Source organism: Ambystoma mexicanum, chromosome 11, assembly GCF_040938575.1.
Source record: "Ambystoma mexicanum isolate Mex_15411 chromosome 11, UKY_AmexF1_1, whole genome shotgun sequence".
Lineage (NCBI taxonomy): Eukaryota > Metazoa > Chordata > Amphibia > Caudata > Ambystomatidae > Ambystoma > Ambystoma mexicanum.
The window spans coordinates 1176567813-1176592066 of record NC_090934.1 but is presented as its reverse complement, the minus strand read 5'-3'; the positions used below and the strand labels follow the sequence as shown (position 1 = coordinate 1176592066).

The 24254-nt window shown below is 47.6% G+C and overlaps 1 protein-coding gene across 4 annotated transcripts in view; it reads right to left on the bottom strand.

Annotated features, from left to right (window-relative positions):
* The window catches only part of VPS13C (vacuolar protein sorting 13 homolog C), a 5236720-nt gene that overhangs the window by 1333080 nt on the left and 3879386 nt on the right, over nucleotides 1–24254 (bottom strand). The window lies entirely within an intron of this gene.

Here is a 24254-nt window from a genome sequence, read left to right as displayed (position 1 = left end):
TGGTAATACTACATAGGCTATTTCGTAGGCAGTACAATGCAAAATCACAAGGAGAGTAGCAGTGTTAGCAGTGTTAATGAGGCTTTTTCAGCTGGTAGTGTGTGTGATGAGTTCATTGTACAGTCAAACTGGTAGGAGAAAAGTGTAGCATTAGTTAGTTACCATAAGTATTTGACTTCAAAGACTAACACAGTAATACAGTTCTAGCCAGCAGGACAATGGTGGATAGGTTGTGAGTCAAAACGGCGTATGATCTTTATACAAAGAATTATAACGGGTCAGAATGGCACCGGTGCATAGGCAAAGGTACTCAAGCCTGTTTAATACTTGTCCATACTTCGATGAAACAGACAGTTCTGAAGTTGTGAGCGGGTAAAGCAGGAACCATAGATAGATCGGTGGGAGCTCCTAGGAGCGAACAGGGGCAAACAGGGCCTTAGGTGGCCTTCGGTGAGGCCGGCTCTTCCGCCTGTTGGCGGATACACAGCAATTAGTAGGTGGTTGCTTAACAACCAGGGAGATGCTGAGCTGCGCTATGGCTCTGCATCGCACCCAACATTTTGTTTTTTGTAATCAATGTCGGCGCGCTTGCGGGCATTGGCACTGGGCTGCCAGGGTGAAACGTGGCCGTAAAACTAGGCGATCTCATGGATGGAGGGTAGATCTAGCCCAAGGCATCAGCTACTGGGCAAATCTCACTGTATGAGAGTGATATACATCGCGGGCTGCGGGGGAGATCTGCTGCCTGAGGTCATCGGCTTGCAGCGGGGGCATGAGGCGGCTCGGCTCCTGCGGTGCTGGGGGTAGGTGGGGCTCCTGCCCTAGCCCTCGTCCTGCCCTCGCCACCTGGCTGCTGCTTGCTTGCCATTCCTTCGGGATGCTGAGACAGGCTGCCCCCAACGGGCGAACAATGGAACATGGCCTCATAGCTGCTTTGGAGCAGCTGTGGCAGCGCCTGAAGGCAAAGAGGCAGCTGCCTGAGTGGCTTTGGCACCCCTATTTCCCCGACTTTTATGTTGACCCCTTTGATTGGCAGCTCGCCTCGTCCTACCAAAAGAGGAGTAGTAACAAAAGGAACCTCCCCTCCAATTCTGTCCCCTAAGGTGAAAAGGCAGAGGTTAACGCACAGCTGCGCTCAAAGATTTAGAAGCAGCTTTTGAGGTCTGCAACCTCTCAAGGCTCTCGTCAGCCTTGCTGCCAAACAAATGAGAGCCATCAAAGGGCATGTTCAGAAGATGGGCCTGTACATCCGGGACAAAAACCGACTTCCGCAACCACGCAAACCTGCGTATAACAGTGCTCGCAGCCTTGGACAGGCTAACACTGTCGGCCGTGTCCAACCCACACATGGCATCCTTGCCATCTTGCACAAGAGCAAGGAACCCATCCCTTTCTTCCCCCTCGGGAATGTGCTCAGCCACTAGAGAGACAATTCCACAGAGTGTGTGAAAATATTGCCAAGGCACAAGTGGAGTTGGCTGACTTCAGTGTCATACTCCCCGCAGAAAACACCTTGCATACCCAACCATTGAAGCGTTTGTTGTCCCTATCAGGAAGGATGGTAGGGTACGCCGCCTGCCTCGAGGTGGCCATAGCCACCTGAACCACCAAACTCTCGGGAGTGGGGTGTGAGGATAGGTAGCTGGGGTTGCTACGGGAAGGGTGGTATTTTTTAGTTAACAACTTGTTAACCGCCAGAAGAGACTCCGGGGTATGCCAAGTAGCCACCACCCTTTTTGCAAAGTGAAATGAAACAGCAACACTGGATCAGTGGACGGACCTTGATCCAAAATTTCAGTAAGGTCATCCTAAACAAATGCCACTGGAGGACTGGACCAACCAGTAACTCTCGCCATCAATCTCCTGTAGGAGGATTCCGCATGAGCCCCTGGCTCAGGCCTGCCAAACTCCACCTCAGGAGATGTGTCCAGGCCACTGGCATCATGCAATGACTGACGTAACTCCTGCAATTGACTGTCTCTGGAAAAGACTGGAGCCTCATCAGGCTCAACAGGCTCAAACTCCAAATCCGACCTCTCCTCATCCTCATAGATATCATCCAGAGACTGAAAGAACTCCTGCCTAGGAACAGGAGTGGGCCTGGAGTCGACAAGAGGCGGCCCCATCTTGGATTTAGCATTTCGTGGAGGATCAAATGGCCCGCAGGCGGTGAAGGCGCAGACGGCTTCGGCGTCGACGTCGACAATGGCGCTGATGGCTGGAGCGAAGGCAAAGCACTGACAGCCGTACTCGACGGACACAGCGCCGACGGAGTCAATGCCACCCTCGAGCCCTTACCAGACTTTTGTGGTTTCGCCGGGGATGAAGACCGAGAACTGTAACTAGCACATCTCTGGTGATCAACCAGAGCCTTATCCGAACAGGGACCTCGACGGTTCCCGATGGTCATCGCACCGAGGACCCGGGCCCAAAGGCGCGCAAGCATCAGACCGAGACCATTCCCTGCTGGCTTCTTCCAAAGGAGCGGATGGAACTGTGCCACTGGATTGGAAAATCAACAGCATTTGCTCCATGAAGGCCGACCATTCCTCAGGATTCGAGGATTTAGTGGGATAAGCCACTTTCCTCGCGGTGCCATCATCTGACGAGGACGGGGAAGGCGACCAGTGACGCCGCTTCCAGGAGTGCCGAGACGAGGAGGACGAGTGGCGGGACCCACTCCGGGACCGAGATCCCCAGGACTCCTTCCGACAAGGAGATTCACCCCTCGATTCATCGGTGGAAACACCAACAGCTTTTCGGGAATTAGTAGGTTTTTTTAGAAACACAACCTACCTGTAACTTCCCCTTACGCTCCCGCAAGGCCTTAGCAGTCAACGACTGGCACTTCGAGCAGTCGTCGGTATCATGACTCTCGCACGGACACAACAAACTAATGCGGTGTGGGCCTGTAATCAACATCTTGGACTTACAGTCCCTGCAAGTCTTAAAGGCAGACCTCAGAGTCGGAGGGGTAGATGAAGAAGACATTTTCACAAAGAAGAACACACAAGGCGCGCCAAGTTCTCGAAGCAAACACGTTTGTGGAAAAAACTGAACTGAGGCTACGGGCGCTGTGCGTCCTATTTATAACATCTGATGACGTCGCCTTCGACGGAGGCCTTCGAGGGACATCGACCCGACGCCATCGACGCATGACGCCCTCTGCCGAAAAATGTCCAATAACAAAACAAAAGAGGTGATGACTGGAAGGTTTAGAATAAATCTTAACCTCTGGCATTGCTCTGGGCAACCCTCCAAACCATCATTCTTCGCCTGCCAAGCCATTACAAAAGGTGAAAAACTATATGCAAATCAGGCTGGGTCCCATCCCCAAAGGGATACTCCAGCCCGAGCTGCTAGGTCACATCCCTTCTGCACAAGACCACAAGCATCCCCAGACATGTTTCAGCCTTGTTGGGCGTCATCAGTGAGGAGTAGCTTGGGTCTCTAGGCCCAGCAGGCACGGGACCCACGTCTGGGCATACCCGTCCCACTTAGGGTGACAATAACAAAACAAAAGAGGTGATGACTGGAAGGTTTAGAATAAATCTTAACCTCTGGCATTGCTCTGGGCAACCCTCCAAACCATCATTCTTCGCCTGCCAAGCCATTACAGAGCCCAGAGCATTGCCAGTGGTTAAGATTAATTCTAAACCTTCCAGCCATCACCTCTTTGTTTTTGCTATGTCACCCCGAGTGGGACGGGTATGCCCAGACGTGGGTCCCATGCTTGCTGGGCCTAGAGACCCAAGCTACTCCTCACTGATGAGCCCCAACAAGGGCGAAACATGTTTGGGGATGCTTGTGGTCTCGTGCAGAAGGGATGTGGCCTAGCAGTTCGGGCTGGACCGCCCCTTTTGGGGTGGGGCCAAGCCTGATTTGCATATGGTCTTTCCCTTCTGTAATGGCTTGGCAGGCGAAGAACGGTGGTCTGGAGGGTTGCCCAGAGCATTGCCAGTGGTTAAGATTAATTCTAAACCTTCCAGGCATCACCTCTTTGTTTTTGCTAAAAATGTCCAAAGCAGCACAGCTGTGGACATTACATGTCAAAGATGTGGAGTTCGTTGGAGGACACAATCCATTCGAAATAAGTTGACAAGAAAACCTTATGGCAATGTACCAAGAGCAATAGATGAAAGTGAGGTCGTACCAACAATCCAAAAATAAAGGCTCCAATGTATCAGGATTCTCAGTCTGCCGAAGTCAGTAGATTGTATACAGCAGGAGCAATGAGCCACAGCAACACAGTGGAACAGCACTCACAGTGCACTCACACAATGACTATTTTTTGATTGTTTAAAGGACTTGGGTTTAGTCACCCTAGGTTTGCTACGGTCATCCAGACGTGGACTCCTTTCTCACTGTGCTCAGAGAGGCCGTTGGTACTGTTGGTACTCTTGTTCAGGAGAGAATTGCCATAGCAATTCGTCTGCCCATGTAGGCGGGACAAAAACTGATATGCAAATGGGTATTTTGCTTCTGTGGAAGGTACAGTGAGCTAAAATGTGGCTGCAAACTCTCGAGTGGGTACCTTCCCAAAGAACAGGTCATTTAGTGTTCGTTCTCACAGAGGGGCGCCTATGACTATTTTTTGACAATATAATCAATGTCTCTTGTCGTGGTCTGAGCGAACTTCTCTTTCCCAGATTCAAACATGGGTTTTCTCCACAAAAGGAAAAACAAGGAAATCCATTTTAACACTAAGTTCCAAAACAGTTCTTACGTTCTTGTACTCAAATTCACAAAGTTCTGTTCCTTCAATAAAGTACTTTGAAAAAGTCATAAGCTCTCAGTCCTCCAGGAATAAGAACGGTCTCACATTTGTGGGAACAACAAATTGTTTGGACAGGATGGTTCACCACAATTTTAACTGCAGAAAGAATTGCAACTTTTCTTCAACCAACTTTCACAATTCTTCCCCAAATGTCACAACTCAATAAGTTGTTTTCTAATAGTAACACTCTTCAACACTTGCACCTTCCACTACCTGGTTTATTCTTTCACGAGGTTTCTTCTGGGTAATCACTTCTTGCACTACGGGTATACTTGCCTGCCTGTCTACTTCTTCAACACCAAAACAGAAAAGTGCTTCAATGGTAACTTTCAAATTAGAATAACAACTTCAATAGTTTTCTTAGGTAGCAACATGATAGTAGCTTTCAGGGGATAGAACATTCACATTGATCAATGTCAGGATTGTTTTACAAACAAGGCTTATCTCCCTCCGGATAGATTCTTTCAGAAGGACAGCGTGTTTACCACCTTCTTTCTCCATCTACATCAACAGCCAATCAGTGACATGTATAAGGTTTTACTTTGCCTCTCTCTTGGCTTTGGCAATTTGTGTTTGTATCAACCCCCCAGGCCCCCACCACTTCGCTCCTCTGGCACCAACCCTTTGTATGTAAAGCGTTTTGCTAAGCAGAGGGTGGGGGTTGTTTACTTTCCTCTGCGGGCTCCCTCCTCTGGAATAGTCTTCCCCCCCCTGCACCTTGAGCAGGATCTTCTGAAATTCTGAGAGCTCCTTAAGACTTTCCTCTTTTCCTCCTTCTCTTCTCTGCTAATCTCACAGTTGCTGAATCGGTGTACTTGGCCCTTATGCATCGTCGGGGCCTTGACCTCCCACGTCAATTCCTCCAAGCTCCTGTCTTTCCATAGCACTTGCACCTGCATACCCTCCACTCTGGGGACTCACACTTACACCGCCCTTGGCCCAGGCCTTTTAGCACTCAACATTCTGGCACTTTGTCCATTGTCCGCCCAAGGGCTTGGACTCCCCAGCACTTAACCCCTAATCCCTCTTCCTTTCTGCACCGCATGTTCTGAATTACTATCAAGGCATAGTAGGTTCATCCCCCTCTTTATGACCTTATTGTATAAGCGCCTAACAAGCAAACAATAAATAAATAAATCTCCCAAAGCATGAGCATCCAACTTTAGAACTTGCAGGCCTCCTGTGGTTCCCCTCTTGCCTCTGGCAACAGTTGATAGATTGATATTGTCAGTTCCAACTGTTTTGGCTTGGGTATTGGTTGTGCCCTGAGTTCAAAGAGGCTTACTCACTGGGTAGTTGAAGTTTCCAAGCCCTTACAGACTCAGTGTTAGAGCCTTTTAAGATTACAGCATGCCACTTGCATTGGCTTTTGACAGTTCGGCACTCGTATAGTTTGTCTGCACATCTTTCACTCATACACGAGTGAAACGTTCGGCAAAGCACACACGGATAGCACTGGAGCTCAGATTCACCGGGTAAGTCGCTTCTCCATGCTCCGCTTGGTGTTTGCAGAACCTCGACACCCTTGGCTTCTCCCGAACTGGCGTCAAACCTTTCTTAGGTTGCCTCTGCTTCTGCCACACCAGGTTAGAGCCCTCTACCTCTCTGAGCATCCCTGGTGCAATCCACCCAACAGGGAAGTCTCGGCTGCTCTCACCACTTGTGCCTTCTGCTGCGCAAGCTCTGCACAATGCTCTTTCTGGGGTGAAGCGTTCGTTCATGCTTCCCGCTGCGCATGCATACAGATGGAGGTGTGAGGAGGGTTGTGGGTGGGGGGAACAAATGCATCCAGTTCTACAGGGCCCTGGGTTAAGTGCAGAGAGGTTGCCTCGCCCAATGAGCGTAAGCAGAAAGTGCGGTAATGCTGAACATAGTGCAGTGGCACAGATGCAAGTGCAAAGACTGGCGGGCGGAGGGGCCTGGGACCTGTAAGGCTCTGGAGGGGAACCAGGCAACCAGTCAGCAACAAACCTAATGGAGTAAGGGAGAAGGAGAAGGAGGGTGGAGAAAAAGAAATTGAGGTTAGCAGGGTAGGGGGAGAGAAGAAGGTCTTGAGAAGTTTCCGGGACTTAAGGTGCTCCGGCTCAAGACGTAGAGAGGCAGGAAGGCTGTTCCAGAGGGAGGCACCTGCAGAGGATAAAGATCTACCCCCAAATCTCTCTTTGTGAAAGCGCCTCACCCGCAGAGAGTTGGAGGATAACGAGCGGAGGACTCTGAAGGGAGAGTATTTAAGAAGAGAGCGTTGTAGATAGTGTTGGCCCCGGCCACATAAAGCCACGTGGATTATGCAGAGGGTCTTGAACTTGATCCTTGTAGCCACGGGGAGCAAGTGGAGGGATTTAAGCGCCAGAGAGATGCCGTCCCTGGGCTTGAGGCCAAGGATAAGTCTTGCAGTTCTGTTCTGGATGAGTTGTAGAGGACGAAGAGTAGAAGTAGGAAAGTTGAGGAAGAGGCTGTTGTAATAGTCCAGCCTGGAGCAAACCAGGGCTCTCGAGGTCGTGAGCCTCTGGGGCAAAGTGAGAAAAGGTAGGATACCTCTGAGGAGGTACAGTCAGTAATGGGACTTTTTGAAGATGTCTGAGAGGTGCGGAGAGAAGGAGAGAGTGGACTCCCAAGATTTTTTGCCTCATTGGTAGGTGAGAGAGCAAGGCCAAGAGCATCCACCCAATGTGAAAGTGGGAAAGCGGGAGCAGGGGTCCGAATGAGAACAATCTCTGCCTTACTGGAGTTCAGGCAGAGATCATTAGCAGCACACCAAGACTGAATTGCGTATAGACAGTCCGGATGAGCGAGGAGGAGGAGGAGGAGGAGGCTGAGGGTAGCCTGAAGAGCTGCGTGTCATCTGCATAACAATGAAAGTTGGAGGTAAAGGTAGCGATCCTGTGGGCCAAGGGGGCCATGTAGACATTGAAGAACCAGGGGGGCAAGTTAGATCCCTGGGGGACACCACACGTAGAGAGAGTGACAGAGGAGAGAAAGGACCCAAGTTCCACCTGGGAGGGCCGGTCAGAGAGAAAGGAAGTGAGCCATGCCAGGGCCTGATCTGTGATGCTGAGGGTATCATAGAGGCGGGTGATCAGGATGTTGTGGTTTACCATATCCAAAGTAGAAGAGAGGTCATAGAGTCTTAACATTTACTCCAAAACCAGGTTCAAGGCAGAGATTGAGACAGCGCCCAGAGAACCCACTCTGTGTAGAATGTTAGACTGTCTTTTCATGTCAATATTTTGTTGGCGTGAGAACATCTGGATCAATATGATTTTGGAAATGATTTTCCTCCAAATTGTCCCTTTGTTTAGAAGAAGCAATCCTAGACATATCCACGCCACTCGAAGTAGCTACATCCACATTGGCCATATTGGAGACCTCCATGTCCCTACACAATCTCAGAAAAAATGCATCTAAAATAACAAACTGGTCAAAAATTGAGGTAAGCTCTGCTCAAATGAACTGTCTGGCCAGCAACATTAGTCCTTGACTTTACTGTTGTCAAATCCAATGGCATTAAGGAATCATCAGCTACCAAGCGGTCAGCTGTGGTTGGATTCCCCCGAAACAAGAACCGGTGCATAGGTAATCCCCTCAGCAAAAAGTTATCAAAAACAGCCCTTCCTGAGGAGAAATCGCTTTTGTCAGGAATGGCCCCAGTTGGGTGGAATGCAGAGACATAATAATGGAGGAAAGTGGAGTTTGTCAGTGTCAGTGCATATAAGAGAAGTACTGCGCCTTTAACATTGTAGCTTGCTGCCGAGCCCTGGCCTGTCGGAAACACCTGTTTTGGGCTTTAAAACCTCCTACATCCATGAAGTGGAGGAAAGTGGAGTTTGTCGGCGAAGTGAGTGGCGGAAATAGAGCGGTGCCTAAAGGGAGAAAGGACCTAACTAACTGATCCACAATGCTCCCCACGAAAAGCCCACTCAGTACGAGAACCCGCCTCCAGGTAAGGCTTTGCGTTAGCAGTACGGACACTAGTGATTGCCTGGGGGACGACAGGGTGGATGCGTTGCCTCGATCTGTGAGGGAGCTCCAGTCCGCTAATAAAACTCTGGTGAGGAAGGAGTGGAACGACATGGTGAGACTAAGTGTGGGTGCCTTGGTGTTGCTACCTGGGTGCAAAGAGCAGGTTTTGGGCTCGTCAGAAAGTAGATTTGGTATCCAACCACGAGGAGGAAGTGTTTGATGAAAGTCTGATGGGGGGTGTTTAGATGCCCCAGTTCGATTGAAATAAACCATGATGATGTGGAACAGCAATCCCAGGAGCATTCAAGTGAAGTGGATGGGCGGGGGATGACCTCCCGTACTCCTCAGAAAGCTCTAAAAAACTCTGAACTGGCAGCCCATTTATCCAGGTAACTAAGTGACCTGACGAACAAAATAGCACGACAAAAAAGGAATAGTTTATCCCGTGTTAAAGACCGGCTGATCGCTCTCGATAAATCCCTGCTGAGAGCAGACAAAAGTGTTGAGATGATGGAGCTGGCGATTGGGGCTGAAGGGAATTGCTGTTTGGAGACTAAGCTGATGGTGTAAACGAAATCAGTCCATCAGCAAACTGATCAGCCAGTATTGGGTGCCTCATTTGAACAACAGAGCCAGGAATTGTTGGGGACCCACGAGGGGATGCCCCTCTGCTTGGGAGCCAGCAAACAAAATGAGAGTGCAGATGATTGGGGATTACCCCCAAACACAGAGGTTGAAAGCATGGTTATGGGACGGCGGTCTGTGGCTCCTCCACCCCCTCTTCTGTTTCCTCATGCCAGGATACTCAGAGCCTATTGTGGCAGGGAAGAAACCAATGGAAAGGGGACGGTCCATCAAGATTAGAGGAGAGGACTCACTTTCAACAGATGATGATGGCATCCCTATGCAGGACCAGGACCAGTCCATGCAGATTACCGCAATACACAATAAAATGATGGGTCTAGAGGTCTTGGTAGCCAAAGTGGAACTGCACCTAGATAAAGAAGCTGAAAACTCTCTCCAATGGCAAAATCGCCCCTGCGATTTAGCAAGACGCAAAGTTTCCGACTAATCTTTGTTAATGGATGCTCTTCTGGCTGACTGTAAGTGGGTGAGGACGTAATGCAAACAATTGCAGCCATCTACGGAAGGAGGTGGGGGGTAGTCATCCTCCGGGCCCTATCCTGTTGGGCCTTGAAGAGTCGAAGAAGGATCAAGAAGCGATAGAAATCACTCCAACAACTGAGCCCGAGCCCCCTAAGCCATCAGATGAGGCAAAGAAATGTTCAATGTTTAAGCCAGTTAAAGTTCCTGAAATTCCAAAAGTGATCACAGGTATGAAAAAAACGGACAAACAACTGGAAAATTAATCCAAGAATATAACTACTCGCAAACGGAAATCCAATGGCTCTAAGGCTTTTCTAAGAAACCTACATTCTGCGCCTCCTACAGACAAGAGACCAATGCCTAAGTGCTTGAGAAAAGAACTGATGCTGCTTCATGCAGAGGTGGCCGTAGATTCTTTGAAGCTGTACATAATTTGTATTTGTATTTATTTTGTTTATATAGCGCTTTACTACAAAACGCTGAACATTTTAACAACTTGATACATAAAACATTATAACAGTAGAAGCAAATTAAAATTATGAATCAGTCCAACAAAACAGTAAGAAGAGCAATTAGACTGAAGGGAAGAGGGAGAGTAGTGCAGTAGAACTGAGAGGGAGAGGGAGGGGTGGGGAGGAGAAGGAGGAGGGAAACGGAAGGGGAAAATGGGTGAGAGTGGGGTGGAGGGAGAGGGGAGCAAGATGATCAAGGGGAAAAAGATGAAGGAAGGAGGGGGGGCAAGAAGGGGGACGGGGTTTCATGGCGGGGAATGGAGAAGGAGAAATTTAAGGGATGTGCGGAATGAGGAGAAGGAAAGAATAGAGCGGAATGAGAGAGGTAAGGAGTTCCAGTGCAGGGGGGGCAAGGAGCTGGAAGGAGCGGGAAGGGGCACAAGGGACTGGAGGAACGGTGAGAAGGAAGTGGTCAGCAGAACGAAGGGAGCGAGAGGGAGTGTAGTAAGAGAGGAGGGAGGAGAGATAAGGGGGAGCAAGACCATGGAGAGTTTTAAAGACTAAGCAGAGGAAATTAAATTTAAGTTGGGAGTGAAAAGGAAGCCAACCAAGGGACGAAAGGGAAGCAGAGATGGAGTCAGGGGAGGTAAGGAGACAGAGGGTACGGAAGGCAGAGTGGTAGATAGATTTGAGGGTGGCGAGATGAGAAGTAGGTAGTCCAAAGAGTAAGGAGGAGCAGTAGAAGAGGCGAGAAAAGATAAGGAGGGAGATACAAATTTTAGTAACATGGAAAGTGAGAGAGGGGCGGACTTTGCGAATATTAAAGAGGTGGTAGCGACAGGCACGAGAGGTGAGAGAGATATGGTGGGAAAAAGAGAGAGAGGAGTCAAAGTGAATTCCTAAGGTGCGAGCGTGGACAGAGGTAGGGAGATTAGAAGGAGGAAAGTGAATGAAAGGTGGAGGAGAGGGAGGGGGAAGAGAATTGGAGGGGAAGAATATGATTTCAGTCTTGTCAGTGTTGAGGTAAAGAAAGCGGGAAGACATCCAGTTTTTTATGGTGGTAAGACAGGAAGAGAGTTTCAGGTGGAGGTCGGGAGAGAAGGAAGAGAAGGAAAGGAAGAGCTGAGTATCATCAGCGTAGAAATGGTGGGCTATGCCCAACGAGGAGATAACAGGGGGAAGGAGGGAGGTGTAGAGTGAGAAAAGGAAAGGAAAAGAGAGAAGTATAGGGGTGCACAGACAAGTTAAATAAAGGTTTGAGAGTGGAAGGATTGTGAATAAGAATGTATCAACAAGAAATAGTGTGCAAATGTTATACAAAGACTTCTGGTGCAATCGGGCTGTCGTCACAAGGCCACTTGGGACAGAGAAAACCAAACAAATCCAAAGCTGTGTATTGCTACCCAGCAAGCCCAGATGCACTCAACAGGGACAATAAGTACCCTCTATTTTAAATCAAAATTCATTTAAACATTTGGCGCCAACAGGGCGTAAATTCTACGGTGTACAAGCACCGCCTAAGTTTCTCTAGTTTCCAAAAGAAAATGTCATTACACAATTTAACGGTGTTAATAAGGATAAATTGTAAACACAGGTGTAAAATGAATGGAACAATCAGAACCAAGACATTAGAGTTAACTTTTGGATTTTAATCCTCTTAATCCAATAAATCGTACATGAATAAACAAAAAGTAGTACGATCAGTGTACTCTATTTACATATGGAGAGAGCACTTGTGGGTGTTCCATATAACACAAGTAGGAACAAACGGCGTAGATAGAAAACAACTTGTATAGAGCAGCACAATTGCAAATCTGTATAGCAGTTTACAGTTTACAGTTTACAAAGCTCTAAATGCATAGGTTCAACCATTCAACAATTTACAAATGAAGTCTCATATTTAGATATAACAAATGAGGCCGGCGCGTTTCGGTTCAAAGAACCATCTTCAGGGGATAGACTTCATTTTTCATATTCATAACCATTAAGTCATAGCACAGTCTCTGTGGAGTAGTAAAAGAAACAAGATTTTTCAGTATAACTCTTCAGTTTGTAAGAAATCCATTATCAAAGTGAAAAGAGTCAAAGTCACTAACCTTGCTGATACAAGAGCCGAGACACAGAAAAGAAATCCAGTCAAAAAGCAATGGGTAGCCGAATGCCACAGATTGCTAGGATATCTGTGGGGGTAAGATCAAAAGACCATACATTTAGAAAAGCCAAATGGCTAACAGTCCATAGTAGAACAATCAAGTAGAAAAGTAAACGGGCGGCAAAAGTACCAAATTAGGGGCGATATAAGTGCAGTAACAAATGAAGGCCCATACATGCAAACCGTAACGAGTAACGGAGGTAGAGACATCAAGTAAGCCACACATGTGGAGAAATGCATGAAGTTTAGGGGTAGCTGCACACCAACTCGAAAAGTGTACATCAGAAACGAGCACACTAACACAGTCATGCGGACGCATCCGAAGGTAAGCTATCTGTTTCCCTCTATTACTTGTCACACTCGGAATATCCCGGTTCACGTTACTCGCTCTGAAGAGATTTGCTGACTGTGTTAGTGTGCTCGTTTCTGATGTACACTTTTCGAGTTGGTGTGCAGCTACCCCTAAACTTCATGCATTTCTCCACATGTGTGGCTTACTTGATGTCTCTACCTCCGTTACTCGTTACGGTTTGCATGTATGGGCCTTCATTTGTTACTGCACTTATATCGCCCCTAATTTGGTACTTTTGCCGCCCGTTTACTTTTCTACTTGATTGTTCTACTATGGACTGTTAGCCATTTGGCTTTTCTAAATGGATGGTCTTTTGATCTTACCCCCACAGATATCCTAGCAATCTGTGGCATTCGGCTACCCATTGCTTTTTGACTGGATTTCTTTTCTGTGTCTCGGCTCTTGTATCAGCAAGGTTAGTGACTTTGACTCTTTTCACTTTGATAATGGATTTCTTACAAACTGAAGAGTTCTACTGAAAAATCTTGTTTCTTTTACTACTCCACAGAGACTGTGCTATGACTTAATGGTTATGAATATGAAAAATGAAGTCTATCCCCTGAAGATGGTTCTTTGAACCGAAACGCGTCGGCCTCATTTGTTATATCTAAATATGAGACTTCATTTGTAAATTGTTGAATGGTTGAACCTATGCATTTAGAGCTTTGTAAACTGCTATACAGATTTGCAATTGTGCTGCTCTATACAAGCTGTTTTCTATCTACGCCGTTTGTTCCTACTTGTGTTATATGGAACACCCACAAGTGCTCTCTCCAAATGTAAATAGAGTACACTGATCGTACTACTTTTTGTTTATTCATGTACGATTTATTGGATTAAGAGGATTAAAATCCAAAAGTTAACTCTAATGTCTTGGTTCTGATTGTTCCATTCATTTTACACCTGTGTTTACAATTTATCCTTAGTAACACCGTTAAATTGTGTAATGACATTTTCTTTTGGAAACTAGAGAAACTTAGGCGGTGCTTGTACACCGTAGAATTTACGCCCCGTTGGCGCCAAATGTTTAAATGAATTTTGATTTAAAATAGAGGGTACTTATTGTCCCTGTTCAGTGCATCTGGGCTTGCTGGGTAGCAATACACAGCTTTGGATTTGTTTGAGAAAAGGAAAGGGCCAAGCACCGAACCTTGGGGTACGCCGATAATTGAGGTACAAGATGAAGGAGTGGATCCTTCGGAAACCTGCCTAAGTGACTTCATTGAGGAAATGGACAGGGTAGATGAGGATGGCAAATGGAATGATCTTAGCCGATCCGATTGGACAGAATTGAGAACCAAATTGCCCAAGCTACCCTAACTCAAAGTACCTTGAAGCAGAAATCCTTAGACAAGGGAAATCAGCCTCCAGTACGAATTGAGCTTGCTCGATTCAGAACAATACAAGAAAAACGAAGGGAAATTAGCAAAGCCAGAAGATCAACTGAAATTCAGAAATAACTGGATGTCAGTGGTGAGAGAAGCACAGTGCCCTACGGAAGGAAACAAACACAGAAAAAGTGAGAACCACGAATCTGGGAAGGTGACGCTCCAATGACCAGCCCAAAGGTCTATTTAGAAAGAATTATTGCGGCACCTAATGCAGCGATCCCGATTCTGTGTAATGTCCTGAAATTATTCAATTACATCCCTCTACTCTGACAGATATCTACAGAGGACATTAAGGTGGTTGAGTTCGTAATGGAGAAGAAGATGGATTGGGTCATTCTGCATTTGGCCTCACAGTCTATCAAGGAGATGCTTCTGACACAGAATGATAAACTTCTACCACTACGGTATGAACTTAGTGAATACCAAGAGAGGATAAAGGCAAATTGGAAAGAGGCGACAGACAACCAAAAAACGATTGACTCAAGATTAAATTCTAATCGGAATGGTCACAAAGTGGCAGTTGAGCAAAAGAAAGCTGTTAAGAAAGGAGGCGCTCTCTTTTCAAAAAAAGATCTGCTTTCCCTGAAATTCACTGTAGAAATCAGAGAAGGAAGCAAAAGAGTAAGGGGGAACTGGAAAAAAGTATGATGGAGGAGAAAGCAACGAATTAGGATTGGCTTGCAGGGGCATTGGGTAACCCTATTCAGGATTAGAGTGATTGCCCTAGCATGAAACAAAGCCTTGCATCATAGAACACATCAGGATTTAAGTCTCTTCTTGGAAAAATCTTCCATGCGTGACCAATTCGATGTTTTGTGCTTCCAAAAGACATGGCTCCGATCAGCACCACTATGCAAGGGATATGTGGCCTATTTGAATCCAGCTGTTAAGGGAATTACAGGGTTTCCTTACTCAGGCCTCTTGACTCTAATGAAAATGGAGATGGGACTTAAGGTAATTAGTCATGAGTATCCAAGCCCATATGTTCAAATCCTGAGAACAAAAAGAACATCCCAACGCCTGCGTACGAAAAGCCCCCTAGTTAATATATACTGGAGAGTAAACATGTCCCAAAAAATTAATTTAATTGACTCAGTAATGAGATATGTGGACATGCTATGACAGAGTGGGATGATGCCGGGATTATTCTATGTGGTGACTTGAACATCAAATTATTAAGTAAAGAAGGTAGCCCATTGAAAGATCGGAGCTGGATGAGCGAGCACGTAGCTGGTTGGCAGCTACGGCCCCATGAGATTTATATATGCTCAATGCCCAAACAGAAGGCGATATCCCGGGTGCATGCACATGGGAGAGAGGTGCACAGTCGTCCTGTATTGATTACTGTTTCATGTAAATAAATAGAGTGAGGGAGACAATCAGGGGGCGCAGACGACAAGGTAGCCTGAGCCACCATCTCCTCTCCAGGCTGTAAAACATGGCATTTTACTCCCCTTAAAAGTGCTTTCAGGAAGCCTACAGCGACACGTTTCCACTCCCCAACGAACGGGGTGTCTAGTGACGGAAGATCGAGCAGAACCGTGCCTGCTTTCATCACTTTTGAATCGAAGTGTACCCCGCATACGGCTGTGGAATAGATCCTCCAAAATGGCAGGCACACCGGAGCAGCCGACATCCTGATAGGCCCCTGCACACTACCCACGTGCAGACCGAGTGAAGGGGAGAAAGAACGCTGCGGTCCATCAGCGACACACAGAAAATAGCCTGGGGTCGGCAGCGCTGCAGGCGAACAGGGTGGAAGAGGGAAACGGGGCGAGAGCCCATGCCATTAAGCAAGCGGCACTCACAAGCACAAACATAGCCCAGTCACAGGCCGAAGTTGTTGAGCTGACTCCCCCGACCCATGCAGCCTCAGAGAGACACTCAAGTAAGAGGTTTCTGCCCTGCAGACTGTTGCGAGCCACCAGCGCTGCTACATTTCCTTGCAGCAACATCAGCGCGCACAGAGGGATCGGATCAGCCCATAGACACAGCCCGTGCATAAGAAAGTACTGTTGATCTGACTGCTCTCGCTCCGGCCTGAGCCCCCAACATTGCGTCTGGCAGCGCATTGGCCCGCCAGGAGCGCAGCGTGTTGGCGAGACCAACCTTCCTCAAGCAGCTGACTACACACGCAACCACAAGCCTTAAGGGGCCCTGAGGACTCCCAGCAGAAGTAGTAGCTAATAACTTGCACGGCCAGTAGCCACTCGAGGGAGCCCCATAGGGAGCGCATAGTGAGAGGCGTGCCTCCACACCCTGCAAGAGGGCGCTGAACAAGGGGTTTGTACTACACGCATCCCATGAAGGAGGAAATCTGCAACAACCAGCAAACAGGCTGGACCAGACAGCACTCTTTTTGGAAAGGCCACAAAGTGGGGACACCTCAGTTCCCCCCGGGTCATAAAAACATTGCAACAACCCCCATAAAAAATATCCACACAAGGCAGGGGGCACCTGGGCAGGGCCTACATCACTTTCAGGTGCACAGCGCTCCCGTCGAGCAGTCCAGCCATCAATCCACCGCAATAATAGTGCAGAAGACTGCCGAAACAACGGTCAAGGTTGGAAGGCATCAAAGATAAACATATTTGAGGCAGTGGGGGATATCAAAGCGCAACCAGACTAACTAGGGGCCAGGTCCTGGTAACCAGCCCAACCAAAGAGTGAGAGCTCCCAACACGGGACAGAGAATCCAGTAGTGAGCCGCACCGTCCGAACTGCTCTGCAGAAAACACACAGGGCCTCATTACAAGATGGGCGGAATGGGATTAACGGCACCGGTAATGGTGCCAGAGCCATTAATCCCATTCCGCCCTGTTACAAGGTTCCCTCGCGGTACCCGCTCTGGAAATCTGGTTTTACCAGACGTCCAGAGCGGGTCCCGTGAGGGGACCAGGGAGCTAACAACGGGCCCGTTGTTAACAGGCCCGTAGTTAGCTCCCTCCCCATTCCCATTGAGCCCTATGGGGGCTCGAATGGGGAAGGACCGGGTTCCCTGAAGGAGGAAATACCGGGCCCTCCAAAGTCAGAATGGCCCGGTATTTCCCCATTCAGGCAACCCGGATTCAGACACGGTTTTGGAGGCAGTCATTAAGGGCATGGCTACCTCCAAAGTCGTAATGAGGCCCACAGTGTCACCGACTGCCTGGTCTCGTACTCCTGGTGCGCTGTACCCAAAAACACTTACAAGGCTGAGATCGTTTTGCCACCAATCCAGAAACATGGAACAGGACGAGGTCCAGAGCTCCACGAAAATTCCAGGTAATGACTGGGACAGTGCCACCAAAGCAGACGTCCGCCTCCTTCTCAGAGAAATCTGCTCGATAAAAACTAGACTCACAAAACCCGTTTCAGACCTACAGGCCAGGATGGTGCAAGTCGAGGACAGGCTTGAAGCGATGGAAAGCAATCAACTCACGGGAGACCTGGCAGTGATGAACTGTGAAACCAGATTTCAAGACCTGGAGCAAAGAGAAAGGGATATAGAATTGAAACTGTACGACCTAGAAACCAGGAGCGGAGGTCAAATGTGTGCATAAGGGGCACAACCCTCTTTGACCCCGGCAAAGCTCCAGTCATGGAATTTGATAGAAAATACAGAGCAGGGGGCTCCCCGAACGGCCCAGGGTCCGTTCTTCTCAAGTGTCACCATTACTGTCAAAGGCAGGAGATACTTCAGAGGGCAAGGGAGAGAGAGCCGATAGAGTTCGAGGGTTGGAGTGTAAAAATCTTTCAGGATCTCTCTGCGGCCACGTTGAACAGGCGGAGAGGCTGCCATCCCTTGACTACGTGGCTACAGGAGCAAGAAATTCGATACTGAAGGGGGTTTACATTCTCGCTCAGCTTTGGATACAAAGTAGAGGGCTATCGTGTTACTCCGGAGGAGGAAGCCAGAGGAGTCTTGGAAGGTCTACAAGCAGATAGGTTAGGCTTGAGCGGAGATAAAGCCAGAAAGCCCAAGGGCCCATCAAATAGACCCTTGCCTTCATCGCTGAGGAGAGGCCGAGCTCCGGGATCTAGAAAATATAAACGCTAGAACACTCCCTGAGAGCCATTCCTCTTGGAGGGGGGGGGAATTCCTTATTAATGGAAATCTGTTGGCAAAATGTGTTGCACCACTCTTTTCACCTAAAGGTACAGCTCCTCAAGTTACCAGGAGTGAAGCAATCTGCACGAAGCTCGAGAAGAAGAAGGGAGGCGGAAGCGTGATTTGGTTAAATTAGTTTGAATATTGTTGAGACTAGTCATGTTGTGGGATAATTCTGCCATTGTTTTTCTTCATGGAATGATTGAATTTTAGATAAAAGCCTGGAGAGGGGCTCCCATAGTGTGGCCCTTCATTCTAAAGGGCGTCTCAGTTTCCGGCAAACGGCCAAGATGGCGTTCTCCAGGGGGAAAAGGGGCTAGGGGCGACACGCATCAGAAGGGGATTGAAACACATTTGAATGTCACAAATTGCTCACCAGCTCGGCCGCATACATCCTGTATTGCACTACAGTGCAGACACACGTCTGATCCTTATGTGTCATGGCCACTGGGAAGGAACCCGAGTTCACATCCTCTAAAGGGTCCAGTTGGACCCAGTCCTGGAGCCTTTGGTGCCAAGCTCATAAGAAAGTGTGCTCTGCACACTTTTTCCCTTGGGCACGTGTTATTTCATCTCATATTAATCATCCCCGTGCATCTGGGCCAGGCGTGGCCATAGGAATCCATGAAGCTGCACGTGCAGCACTATTTGGGAGTGGCAGGGTGGAACCATCTAGCAGAGCAAGGGGGCGTGGACAGGAACAGGCTATTAAAGCCTGCCCCGCCCGCAGGCCAACGCTTTGCGTTATTCTGCTCAAGCAGTGTAACGCTCACCGCCGCCTGAGAAGCATCTTACCTGTTTTCCAGTGAAACAATCTCGGAGAAGCCTCTTCCCCGTTTCCCAGCAAAACCATCTCGGAGAAGCATCTTACCTGTCTTCCAGCGAAACCGTCTCGGAGAAGCCTCTTACCTGTTTCTTCCAGCAAAACCATCGCGGAAAAGCATCTTACCTGGGAAGTCAGCAAAACCATTGTGGAGGCGCAATTTACCTGTTTTCTCCATCAGAATCAGCAGAATCATTGCTGAAGCGTCTCTTACTTGCTCGCAGTAACTCCACCGCGATCGACAAGAGCGCACTTACCTGGCTCTTGGAATACAACCACCGGCTGCGCGTCTTACCTGACCTTCAGCTCCGACACCAACTCTGGAGTTCTACACGGTCAGCTTTGTCACGGGCGCAGGCATCCTTCACCCGCCGACAGGTCCGCGCACCACAACTCTTCTCCAAGCTTCTTTTGGTTGTAAAATGATAAGCGTTTGTGAAAGGATGAATAAGCAGAGCACTGGGCAGGCTAATTATTTGAAAATGTTGCCTAGGATGTACTTTAGATGCGTGGTGGGAGGGGCAGGGGGCTACAGGGTGGGGGAAATGTAGATTACAGTCTTGTTTGAACATCACCCTACTGGAGGCATACAGGACAGAGTCACCCTACAAACTGACTTTTTATGGTGTACACCCCAGCCCAGGCTTTCTGAACATACATTGAAGATGTGTATGGACAGTTGGGGCATCGTGCCCACCTGTCAGGGTGCTACCATAGACTTTAATATTATGTCTCTGATTATACCTCTTTGTCAAACTACTATGAGAATGGTGTCTATTGTTTACCTACTGCAAAAAAAAAAATATATGGTTTAAAAAAAAATGTGAGCGAGGTGGTGGCAAGATATGAAATACTGAAACAGCAGTCAAGTGATCATGACCTATTGGCTGTATCGATATGTTTGATTGAGCCAGTGAAGTGTCTAGATAAAATGGGCCAGGTTGAGCTTTCTTGGGGAAAGAATAGATTAAGGCTCAGAAAAGCCGATGTTGCTAAAGTGGTTAGTCAATACCAAGTTTCGGTCCAAGAAAATCCCCAAAAAGTTGAGTATCTATGGATCCTTAAAGACGTTAGTCAGGTGGGGAGTATGGATGGAAAAGGAGCTATGACTCCAATAAATGCCTATAATATGGAATTGGTGGGGGTTAGATCAATGTGAGCTGCCATAGGAATGATTAGGAGGGGTGGGGATACAACTAAGAAAGAGAGGATCCAAGGAGAAAAACAAAAGTATTGAAACTGGTTAATTGCATCTAGGATAACGAGAGCGCAAATTAATGCAGAGAAAATGTTAAAAACTGTGTGTGCCAAGAACACGAGAAATCTATGGGAACTGTGAAATAATGCACGGAACCTTAGACCATGAGCTCAGTAACGAAAGAGAGATGGGTCTCCCATTATACTACCCTGTTTGCTGACCGTGGGGCAATAAAGAAAGGGGGTGGGGAGTCTTTGTGCACAAGATGGGAATTTGCCTTTGATGTGGGTGAAGCGAAACAGACGATTGGTAATCTGAGCTCTTAGAGAGCAGCTAAGCCTGATGGGTTATCGAATCAGGAATTGAAGAAAAAAAAACAGAACTATGGGGGGAATGCTAATTTCCATATTTATTCAGATTATGCAGAACAAACAAGTGCCAGCCTCTTGGCGGGAGGCTAATATAGTCCTGATTTTCAAGAAGGGAGATGTGGCTGATCCAAAGAATTATCGCCCTATCGCCCTCTGTGATTATTTGGGAAAACTATTTGCATCCATCTTAATGTGAGATTTAAAGGCATGGGCTAGCACGACTGGAATCCTGGACCAACGGCAAACGGGTTTTGCCAAGGGTGTGTTGACTTCCCTGAACCTGTTTATTATTAATATCTAAAAACAGAGGGCCCTAGACTCAAACACGTGTGTTTATATGGCTTTCATGGACGTCAAGCAGGCCTTCGACGTGGCAATTAGAGAAAAGCTTTGGCCCAAATTAAGAAAAGGAAACTGCCACAGCGACCTGGTTGAGGCCATGGAGGCCTTATACTCCTTTTCGCGCCTTGAAACACTTGTATATAGGCGCGTTATAAATGCCATATCATAACACCTCTGTACGAATTAGGCTATCGGCAAAAGGCCACCTGTCGAGAAGGATTCCTACACATTTTGGCTTAAAGCAGGGTTGTGCATTGGCCCCCCTGCTATTCTGCCTCTATATTGCAGATTTAGCAGCATCCCAGAAAGATGTTGTAGCCTTTGCTCCGAGAGTCTATTCAGTTGAGGTCCCCTGGGTACTATTTGCTGAGGATCTTGTATTTTTGGATCAAACCCCCATTGGCCTACAAAGAAGAATTGACGCATTCAGAAAATACCTTATGGAGAATAGTATGAAAGTCAATGTGGGGAAATCAAAGATCCTGACCATGGAGTCGGCTCATAGAAAGAGGGTGGATATGTCTATATGGAGGGTGGAGGACCAGCACAGGGAAGTGGTGTAATCCATGATTTATCTGGGCATAAAGATAAATAGAAATCTGGATGATAAAGGTCGTTACATCCATTTGAGGGCTAAGTTATCCATATTGTCCAATCAGGGGGGCGGCCCTCCACAGACAGTTCGGGAGGTTCTCGATGGTGCCACTTATTACATTCTATAGACAGAAAACTGTCCGGGTCCCAACCTACGGTACTGAAGCAGCCCTAAATCTATCTTGGAGGATCTGGGAAAAATTAGAGGGATTCTTCTGGCGTCAAATTTTAAGGCTTCCAAATTCACTACCGATGGATTCAATTAGATATGAACTGTGGCCCCAATCTTTGGAGTCGATAGTATTAAGGAAAACGGTGGCCCTATATAGAAAATGCTCCCATGAGCCTTCAGTGAGCCCCTTCACCATCTTTGACCTGCAAAGGGCTAGGCAAGATGGAAGTCTGACCAGGTGGAGAGGGAAGGCTGAGCGTATCCTAGCGGCTTATGGTATTGAGATGGGTGATCTGGTGATTAATCCTGTTAAAGTGGAAAAGAAACTACAGGACCTTGACTGGATCACAACAGTGGAGAATAGGGGCAAGGACAAAATGAGACAAACATTAGAAATGGAGAAAAAGGGTTTAAATTGACTACCATTATATCTCCAAAAATTCCCTTTGGCTGTCCATAGAGATCTCCTTCTTAGATGTAGGCTGAACGTTTTGACCACACGGGAGGTCCAATGGGTAAGGAAAAAGATTGGACTAAGAAATGCTCAATGTAGACATTGCAATGAAAGTGGGGTTGTCGAAACACTCCTCCATCTAGTAACCTCTTGCAAAGCACTAACGGAAGTGAGATAAAAAAAACTTTGGAAGGCCATATGGATTTGTGTCGGTCCCTGTCGGCAGTCCAATGGTGGGAATGGGTCCTACAAGGTGAAAGAACCAGCCTGACCATAGCAGTTATGAAATTGGTAGACTCTGTGCTAAAGGATAATGTGTAATGGTGGGGAAGAGGCGTGCTAAATTGAAAATTGGAGACTGTTAAGCTAATTGTTTTGTTAAGGTGTTTCATTTGGATTTGATATTTTTATGATAAGTAATACGTTAAGAGAAGATCTGGCAATGAATTGAGCTGTATATTTGTGATTTCAATGCTAAAGATTTAACTTTTAAACCAATAGATTTTTTTTAAACAATAATGTTTCCTTTTGGTGGTGCAACATTGTCAACAATGGGAGCCATAGAGTCATTAGTAACAGTAGACAAATCGGTAGGAGGATCATTGACTAGTGACTTACTGAAGAGGGTTGCCGCTGTTTGAAGACCCGAAATGTAAGGAGATGCAATTAGCGTATGGGTGAGAGGCCAACATGGCCACAGGAACACTCAGCTCACTCCGCTATGCGTCCGGTATAAGTAGCAAACCGCCTCCTTTCCAATGAACAGAGATGAAAGACTCCAATCAGCTTCACCGCCGTAACAGAGTGTACCCACAACACAGAACACTCAGTAGAAGGTTTTTTTCAGGTGTGGACAGCTCAGACATTCTCCCCAACTGTGATAATCAGCTTCTCAAGGGGGTTTCCCTGGATTTAGGGGAGTGGCCTACAGCCAATTTGGCCAAACAATCCCTGAGCACTTTGGGATACATTGCTTGACAGGCACCACACTCTGATATGTCGTGTTCAGTCCTTAAGCACAATATGCAAGTCATATGGGGGGTGGTAATAGGCATCTCTGAAGTGCAGACCATGGAGCACTTGAATTCAGATGCTTTTAGATGAAGGGACATGGTTGGTTAAGAAAGACGCAGAGAAAAGAATCACCTGATTGAGAGAAGCATTCCCAAAGCAGCATGCTTAGCGACCGGGAAAAACAAACTGAGCTAATGGGCTGTAGTGTAGCATATTTGTACTATGGTTCTCGTCACTGCCGAAGTCAAGGAATGGACCACCGGTTGTGATCAGCGCTGAGGCACATGATGCCCACTGCTAGGTGAAAATGTTTCAGCCGCCAGCTGTGCCGGCAGGGATATATTTTAAGTTGAAGCATCTGTGGGAGGATGCCTCCATTCAAAATTGGATTCACTGCAATGTCAACCTGAATCTGAACAAGCGAGGAATAATCCCTGCTTAACAAGCCATCTCTATTCCTACTCTCGTTTGTCATTTATGCTTGCTGTATGGGGTGTAGTTGAGAGGAGATAGTTATTTTGACATTTCATTATAGAGTGTGGCCTTCACAGTTTAACCATATTTTGTTCTGTCGCCCCCTCCCTCCAATAAAGAAAATGCAGCAGCAGGGTGGGAGAGGGTAGTGGGGAGGTGGCTCGCTGGGGGAAGGCCTGGCGACCCTGGAATTTCGCTGGGGGGGGGGGAATGGCTGGGTTTGGACTTGTCCTGGTAGCTTCTCACAACAATTTTTTGAAAATGCAGCTGCGGAGGACAGAGCAAGATCCGGTGACCACCGCAATTGTGCTGGGGGGGGTCGGGCTACCATCGGAAAGATCCGGCGACCCCCCGCAACTCCTGCAAATGTGTTGGGGGGGGGTCACCAGGCCTTGCCTGGAAGCCTCTCCCACCCATTAAAAAAAGTAAATCAACTGCAGGGGCCACCAAGGCAAGCCCCAGTGAGTGAACCCCACAATTGTGCACAGTTTAAAATACAAAACACTATGGGGGTACCAGGGCAAGGTCCAC